Source organism: Myotis yumanensis, unplaced genomic scaffold (assembly GCF_028538775.1).
Source record: "Myotis yumanensis isolate MYYU_CA2020_CCGP unplaced genomic scaffold, mMyoYum1.0.hap1 SCAF_13, whole genome shotgun sequence".
NCBI lineage: Eukaryota > Metazoa > Chordata > Mammalia > Chiroptera > Vespertilionidae > Myotis > Myotis yumanensis.
In genome coordinates, this window is record NW_027223764.1 from 49,538,677 (window position 1) to 49,547,901 (window position 9,225).

General features: G+C 48.2%; 1 pseudogene; it reads right to left on the reverse strand.

Annotated features, from left to right (window-relative positions):
* Positions 1-5,798: 5,798 nt before the first annotated feature.
* Positions 5,799-8,626, reverse strand: LOC139022069 (mannose-binding protein A-like; annotated as a pseudogene).
* Positions 8,627-9,225: the final 599 nt, after the last annotated feature.

Here is a 9,225-nt window from a genome sequence, read left to right on the forward strand (position 1 = left end):
TCTGAGTTTGCTAGCCCTGTCTTAGAGACACCAGCAGAGGGCAGCATGAAACCACTGCTCCTGCTACCCAGATAAACCCAGTTATTCAAGAAAGGAAGCTGTGCCCAGAGCCATATTCCAAAATAAGTCGTGCAGCTTCTCTCTTGGTTCAAGCTTGGAGTTGAGTCAAGCTCCAGAGAAGGTTGTGGGGTCACACATATTGGAGGACTGCAGTTCCTTCATTTATTTGTTTATTCATTTATTCACTCAACAGTTGTGGAGAGTGAGGTGGTCCCTAGCCCTATCATGGGCCCTGGACTTCATTGTATGACTCAGGTAATCATACTAACCACAGTAACACCAAGATGGAATGCTTGCACGGCATTCTTCAGTGCCAGTGCTCTTCTGGCTGCCATACTTGTGCCAGTCCATTTATTCCTCACAGCCCTGTGAGGGGGGCACTATTCATAGCCCATGTTTCCCAAGAGGAGAACCAACGCCCAGAGTGTGTGTGACTTGCTCAGGACCTCAGCTGCACAGGGTGTGAATCCAGGCAGTCTGGAGCCAGCATCCTCATTTTTAAAAAATATATTTTCATTGATTTTAGAGAGGACGGGAGAAGGAGAGAGAGATAGTAACATCAATGATGTGAGAGAATCATTAATTGGCTGCCTCCTGCATGACCCTCACAGGGGATCAAGCCTGCAACCCAGGCATGTGCCCTTGACCGGAATCATACCTGGGATCCTTCTGTCTGTAGGCAGACGCCCTATGCACTGAGCCAAACCAGCCAGGGCTCCAGCGTCCTCTTAATGACTTTGCTACACTGACAAAATCCAACAAGTAAATGGTCAGGATGATTTCAGATGTCCACAACTTCCAATAAGAAAATAAACTTGGGTGTTGTAATGGGGACTGGGGTTGGAATAGCCTTACATTCAATGGTCAGATAAAGGCTTTGAAGGGAAGGACAGTAGTGACAATAAGAGCCAGGACCTGAAGGAGGGAGATCATGTTATCACCCACCCAATCTCTGTTGAGCCCAGGGGTCATAGTGCTCAGCTCAAGGGCACTTGTGCACACTTTTTCCATGACCAAGCATGCATGTACCTCACCCAGAGCCCTTGACACCACCTGAAGCAAATGCTCCTCAGTGAGGGGTGTGCATAGTAAGGCACCTGGATATAGGCTGGGGTTGGGGGGGGGGGTTCGGGGGTAGGGGCTGACGCTGCTAACAGCAGGGTGCTGGTAATTTCAAGCACTGGTTCTCCTGGTTTCTATACCAAAACTCACACACTCACACATGCACAATGATCCCAAATTCATGTGCACAATTCCCCACTCAGGGTTCACCTGTGCAGTGCCTCACCTTCTCTGACACTCGGCAGAGATGTTCCAGACCCAGCCCATTGCCTGAAGCCAGGAGGCAGTCAGACCCTGGAAATACAGAGGGAAGCATTTGGGTCAGCAGGTGTGTTTTACTAGAGGGACATGAGCAGCTGAAGGATGTTATTTGGCATCTGACACTGTGGAGTTAAGCAGGACCCCCTTCACCTTCTGAAGGGCTACACGGATGGAGAAGCCCTGGCCCCCTGGCTTCTGGGTCTCCCTGTGAAGGTACAAGGCAGGCAGAGAGCTGCTAGGATGGTTGTATTTCCTTGAGCAGTGGTTTCCAAAACCGGCCAAACATCTGGATTGCCTAGGGACCTCACCACAGTGATGGCCTCTGAGCTTATGATGCACTGGGACCAGAGTGGAACGAACTTGACCCTATGACTCTGCCAAGCCTTCCAGGTAGCTCTGCTGGCATCCCTCTGAAGAGCCACATGAGGTGGCACTCAGGGTTACAAAGACAACATGACTTTGCAAAGTTCACTTTCCAACATCGTCATGATGACATTGGGTCTCTTGCTGGTTAATGGGTATGAATTCCTGATTCTTGGTAGGTTAATGCACAGGTCAGTTACACAATTATGACAAACAACCTTCCAGGTCAGAGGCCCTCTGCCACCTGCAAATACAAATCCAGTTCTGACTGTGACCCGGCACATGTGGACCTCTGACGGCCACACAGAGGGAAGCAGGTGGCCCAGGGCACAAAGGAGGGCTGAGGAATGCAAATCCTAGGCCATTAGCCAGTACCCTATGTCCCCATCCTCTGGCATGGGCATGGCTGAGAGTGAGAACAGCAGAGCCTTAGGGCTCCAAAGAAAGATGATCCTGCAGGCATGAGGACCTGCAATTCCAGGTAGAGAGCCCAGCTGGAGCCGGGCCTTGAACACTGCAAGCTTTGGTAGCTGTTTCCCCTCTGGTTGCAGAAGCAAATCACACTGGCTGGGTCTATATTCCCTCAGGAGAACACTGACTTACATGTAGTTTAAATCCAAGGTTCCCATCTTGAGAGCAAGGTGGACTCGCCATTCTAACTTTCTCGGTCTGGCTTTCTATGGACTTGAGAAATAGGTGATCAGTGTTCAGGCCACAATGACTTTGGACAAAATGGGAGGTAACAAAGACTGAAAACAGTTCTGAGATCCTGCAGCGTTTGCTCCTGGAATGGGCCCTACGGATCTGAATCTGTGTGACCATTGACTCCTCCAGCTTTAGCAGGGAAAAGCCTTGACAGAGCAATTTAGATAGAGACTGAGGCCCGGGAGCTCACATGCCACTCAGTGCATTAGGCAGGGAGATGCTTGCCAACCTTCACTTCCCACCAACCTACTGCCTCTCCTCCAGCCTCAACATGGCACAGACACCCAGGCCTGGTTCTCCCTTGGGCACAATCCTGGAGTCAGAGCCCAGGCTCCACAGACGTCTCAGCACCAGCCTTCTGTCCAGGAATGCGCTGAGCCATGACCTTCGGATGCTCACTCTTTGCAAGAGGCAGCAGAGAAATACTGCAGCTCAGATAGGCCTGCCAATTCTTGGTCCAAAAGCCAGCCTGAGGAGGGATATGGCAAACAGCGGGGCTCAAGAGGTTGCTCAGTCCTTCCCATTCTTGACGTCCAAGGGGAATGTGCTGCTTAAGGCCCAAAGGCCTGTCCTTGGACCCCATGCTTTCATTAGGTCCCCTGTGTAAGAGATGTCGTCATCCCATATCCCTGAGTGAAGGGAACTGCCTGCCCTTAGCTCATGAGGGAGTGAGAGAGGCTGTCTGGAGAATCTCCTTGAATCCATATGTCCCTCTTGTTCCAGGTCCTGGGAAGCCTGGATGAACTGTAGTTACTATCTTTAGAAGCTCACGAGAATCCTGTATCTTTAGATTTATGCCACCTTCACAGGAGCTAACTTGCATAGGTCCCCCTATTGCTGATAAGAATTGGGAAGTGAATTTCAGGAAGGTGGTGGCCTCAATCCTAGTTCGAGGCAGAATGGTTACAGGCAGATGCATTTAGAGAGAGGAGCTCTGAAAAGTGGATCAAGGTCAGGGGAAGAACAGGCAGAGGAGAAGGCTGGAAGGGGAATGGAAGTATTTGAGCTTATCCTGTAGATTTTTACTGTTTCCCTGACTAGGGGGCAACCATACATATGGGGAAACAATCTATGTGAAGTACCTGACTCTTTTCTACAATTTTATATCTAAAGATACTGTCTTTTATGCACAGTATAAACATGAAGACATTCTCTTCAGGGGAGAACATAATCCCACTACCCCTTACAGAAAACAAAAAGAATTATATGATGGTTACCAGTCCGTTTTCTCCTGGTTTTCTTGGCTGTGAGAAAATTTAGGCCTTAACTCATGCTTGGTTGCAGTAATCCTTCTTTGCTGAGTCATCATATGTGTATCTTCTTTTCTTCTTAAAAGTTTCTGTTCTTCCCTTTTTCTATTTGCCTTGACCATTGGTTTGATAGTTGCCTCCAAACTTGAAGTAGTCTCCCACTCCTCTGGTAAGCAGAATGGACTTTAATTGAAAATAGAGTATTATTCTGCATGACATCACAAAATTATTCTTGGCATTGCACCCAAGTGCAGTGCTTGAAGGAGAGTCTCCTGGGATTGAAAACACAGAAATGTGACAGTCTAGGTGTGCTAGAGGCCAAGTCCTGCCCTGTCACCCCTACCTTGCCAGCCTTCAGCATTTCCCAGGCCACCTCTCACCCCTGCCCTGCAGTCCTGCAGAAGGAGGGCACCTGGGAGAGGCCCCTCCCTACATTCACTTGTCAGATCCAATCCATGCATCCATGTGGGGATTTTTGGGGTGTACCCATTCAACAAATACTCATCAAGCACTTCCTAAGTTTAGGGTGCTCTCTCTGGTAGTTCAGATACAAAGAAAAATAGAATAGAAAACTAATTTTAATAAAAAACATTTTATCAAGTGTCCTTTGGGATATTCATGAACTATATTTCAATCTTATTTGGTGAATGGCCTCAAAGTGGAGCTGAAATTCACTCTCTCCCCAATTGGCTGCACGGGTTCTGCAACATCTCAGCTCCAATGACCCTGAAATTGCTACAAACATGCATGGTCATGAGCAGGATTGTGAGCCGGCAGCATCAGAATCCTGCTCAGAGGGGGTTTGGTTCTCCTACTGGTTGAGGCTGCATCATTTGACTCACAGGGTGTGAAACTCACCATTGGGGAGTTTTTCCTTTTGTGTCTACTAATAATGGACCCATTGACATATAATGGGATGAGGATGTCCCCAAAGGAAGGGAACTCTGACCACGGACAGACTGAGACTGATAGTGGCCTGTGAAGAGGGAGGTCAGGAGTCTGCCTGACCTTTTGCCCCCCTCAGTGATGCTGGCAGGGGCCATATCAAATCAGTCCTAAAAGTATGCTGGGAGGAAAGGCTGGCCTTTGTCCTCAAGGTTGCCCTGGTGGCTCTAAGGAGGCCACAGCCACTTGGGGATTCCTGGGATTAATCATGTTACTATGTTAGTGTGGAAGTAAAAGGGGTTCCATGAACTGTAACCACACAGGGGGATCTGATGACAGATTTCTAACTGGGCAGGTCACAGTGAGCAGTCACACTCCAGGCATCTAGTGTTTTTAGTAAAAGGGTTGACACACCTTTGAACTCTCTTTTTTCAGAGCCTTCAAGAGAAACCACCCTCAAGAGAGCACAGAATCTCGTCACCTACCCTGCAATCCATTTCCTGCCTGGCTTTCCTCCACCTTCAGTTTCTCCCTTAGTTCCCTCCTCAATTCCAAGTGCACAAAGGAAGCTACAAACTGTCATTCTGAGAAGCATTTTCTCAGGCTGTGTTCTGGCTTCCAGGTGTACCTTCTGTTCGGTTCAGATAAACTTTTATAAACATTCTCTACTGGTTTGGACTTCTAACATGGACATTGGATATTGCAAGGTGTTAGAGTAGGTGAAGGGTTTTCTGGTGCAGCACATGAGCAGCTAAAGACCTATTCATGTCACAGATAGGACTGGGCTAGCCATAGGGAGGGATTGAGTGCTTCAAGTGGTGGCAGCACTTGGACAAAAAGAATTGGATCTCTTGGAGGCTGAGATCTGCTGCTGACTGACACAGATGTGGCCCTCCATGGGTCCCTGTGGAGGGCTGCAGTGTCCTCGTTGAAAAGGAGAGGGCTAGACTGGGCCCTTTCCATGGTTTGACTGTGACCCAGTGCTATGCTCTTAGGCAAGACAGAGGGTGTCCTCTGCCAAAAACTGGACCAGAAAACCTCATGTCAGCCTCTTTTCACTGCCTAATCCCATAATCAAATCCATCCCTTCGTTTTCCTCCCATCCCCACCAAAGAATGAGTCAACACTGGGCATGAGAAAAACATCACTGAATTTTCTTTTAGGGCAGCAGAGAGCTCAGCAGAGCTAAGGAGGGGCTAAGGAACTGCCTCTTCAGGCTGGGAATTCACAGATGGCCATGAAGGAGGAAGAGCAGGAGACATCATTCCAGAGCCCATCCTGTTGAAGGCACACACAGTCCTCCCGTGAACCAAAGTCATTAGGCTCATCCTTCTTCCAGTTGCTATAGGTCAGCCTCCCTCCTGTCACATACACAAACTGGCCTTTGGTAGCTTCATCTGTGATGCCCAGGAAGGCATGGTCATTGGCCACTTCCATGATGGCTTTGTTCTTCTCCGAGTTCTTGGGCGTGGCCATGGTGGCCTGGAGCTCAGCTCACGGAGCCTTCACTTTGGAAAAAGGCATCTTTTCACCGTTGGTCACATAGAGCTTCTTTCTAGATCTCTTGCCCAAGGAGAAGGTTTGCACTGAAATCACAAAGGATGGGTGGGATTGACTTGGCCTGGAGCCAGGCCAGGAGGTGACCATGCCCTTGTCTGGGAGTCAGGACTCTGAAAAGGAGCCCATGTGCAAGCCCCTCAGGTCAGGTCCTAGTGAGGAGGAGCTCCTCAGGGTAGGAAAGGTCCTGGCAGAGCTCCGCCTCTCCTGGGGGAGCCTGTCCTGGAGACAGTCCCAGGCACAAACTGCCCCAGTGCAGGTGGACAGGGAAACAGGCGTGGGCCCCACTGCCAGGCTTGGATGCCAGGATAGAAAGGGGCAGGGACAGCCCTCTGAGAATAGCGGGTGCTGAGGAAGGAGAAAGGATTTGGAGGCAGCAGACCTCCATGCAGTCTTTCCTTTGCTGCTTCCCACCTGGGTGATGGTGAATGAATTGTCTACAAATCCTGGACCTATTTTCTCTCACTTGTGAACTAAATAAGCATAATGCTCACAAACAGCAGTGATGAGAGGACAGAATGAAACCATATTATGAGAAAATGCCAGCCTAGCACAGGCCCTGGTATATAATCACTACTGTTAGTTCTCTTCCACCTCCTGAAAGCCCAGAGCGCTCAAGGACAAGGGGAGAGCGGGAACCCAGTGGGGCAGGCAGAGGCTTACATTTTTGATGCGGTCCAGTTCCGCCTCCAGGCTCCTCAGCTCTCTCTCTAAGTTAGCCAGCTTATTCTCCGTAACTATAAAGCAATGGGAAAAGAGCACATATTGAGAAAGAGACCCTAAATTCAAGATCAGAGTATTTTTTAGGGGAAATATGTATGCTTATTCTAGAAAAATAAGAAAACAAAAGGAAGAGAGAAAACAAAACATAACTGTATTCCTTCTCAGACATAATTTGTAACTTTTATAAACTATAACTCTGAAACTAATAATAACACTAACAATAACGGTAACTTTCAAACTCTAGTTCTGGATCCTTTTCTTCACATACTGCTTAAATACTGTAATATTACACTCATTTGTAGGAAAAGACCAAACTCATTCTCCTTTTGAAAAATTTTCTTAATCATGCTTTCATTTCTTTTTCCAGGCGAGCTCTTTAACTTCTATTATAAAAACCCCTTGGTCGGGACGCTGTCACGTTGTAACCAAGAACTACCGGTCACCAGGAGGCTGTGTGCAAGCCCAGGGTTGGGCGGGTGGGCGGTGCTGTGTGCCTGGGGAGGCATGTGCGGGTGGGCGGGGTCTTGACTCTGGGTCTCCAGGCCCAGTGGGACTTGGGGTGTCCCGTGGCATGGTGGGATCACTAGTATTCTTATAATTGTGATGGGCCACTGGGCAAATATTTATGTGAGGACGTCATTTTTGATTTTTTGTTACTAATTTCTTTATTTCACTTTGGATGAATTTATTTAGCAAGGACAAAACTCTATTCATTACTCTATTGCACCAGGGATCTTATGAAGCAGACCATCTTCATGCCACTCTTGTGACAACAAACTTAAACCCAACACCCGAGGGGATTGGTGTTCTCCCGCACATCCTGGAGCCTGGCATTGGCTGCTCCAGCTGAGGGAGCTGGTCCATTTAGAGTTGCTGTGAGGGGTGTCCTGCAGGGTAGCAAGTCTGTTCTCAGGCGCCTGTGGGAATCCCTTGAGTACCCAAGTAGGACTGGGAGGAGTGAGAGTGCTGGGTCAGGAAGCAGAAGGGAGGTCTGCCAGTGGGGCAGCGGAGAAGGGCCCCTCCCACCTGGCCCTCCAGTTCCCAGGCTGGCCCCTCACCCACGCCATGCTGAGATGAGCCTCTTACCTGAACTGTCTCCACGATCTCCTTTTTGGCCCTTCACTCCTTATGTCCCAGGAGCCCCTCTACTTCCTGGAGGCTCCAGTTTCCCTGGAGGGCCCTGCAAGCCTCAGAGCCCCTGCCCAGTTAGAAGGTGAAGGACATGTGACCCAGTGTCTATCTCTCATTCTCTTCCTCCAAAAGCTCAGCACTAGATTCACGTTGACTCCAGAAACCACAGCAAACTAGTGGTGACCTGAGAAAGAAAGACCTCCTGCCTCCAGCGCCAGCTGCCCGGGCTGCAGATACCGCCTCTTATATACAAACACATACCACTGATTCCCGCGTGGAAAGGTGGGAGCCAGGTCACAGCAGTGTCTTTGTTTAGGAGAAAATGACAATGTACAGGAATTATTGGGAGTGATTCAAGCCCATCATAATGTAAGGGGAGCCTGCTCTGGCTCTGTCCCAGATCCCTCTGGGGAGTAAAGATTCAAGAGGTCTGACCACCCTCAGGTAACTGGTTCTCCTTTTTCCCCCTTGGTTCTTTCTCGCCCATCTCTGCCTGGGGTGCCATTGGTGACCGGGATGCCACAGGCAATCACTGAGCAGGCCTTCTGGGCATCTTCACAGGTTGCGGGTTCTGAGAAAGACACTGTCACCACACACAGAAGGGTGGGAAGTGATACAAACCAGATCATGGTCCTCACCTGGTAGTGGAGAGAGTGAGGGAAAGAATTGCATCTCATCCCGTGTAGCCAACATCCGCTACCACCTCTGGTGTGCTGGACCCTGTGCTCGGGACACAGACACGCCAGCTTTGACTCTGAGTTTCTCCCAGGCTACTAAGGAGACAGACAACTTACACATTCCATTACCAAAACCATATACTTTTTTCCAACTGAATTAGAATTCTTAATTCTTAGAAAACTTAACTTGTAGTGACATCTAAAAGCAAGTAATTAGCATCTTTTTGGATTGACAAATTTATGAATACATTTCACAACTTCTAGAAACAGGTTGTTTTCATTGGCAAATAGACTCACATTTTCAAGTGACATACTTCAAATAAAGTACCAAATATATTCATTCACAGATTCAAATTTATTTATCCTTACCAGCTATGAGATTTTAAAGTTAATTATTACCCAAGCCATTTTCTTGACAACTTTTGTAACAGAGATAAATAACATGAACTTTGTTTTGTAAACCCAGGCCAAAACAAACATGTATTTTACGTTAATAATTTTGAAAGACCTTCACTAAACTTAAACCACCATTTGAATTCTTGGTAATTATT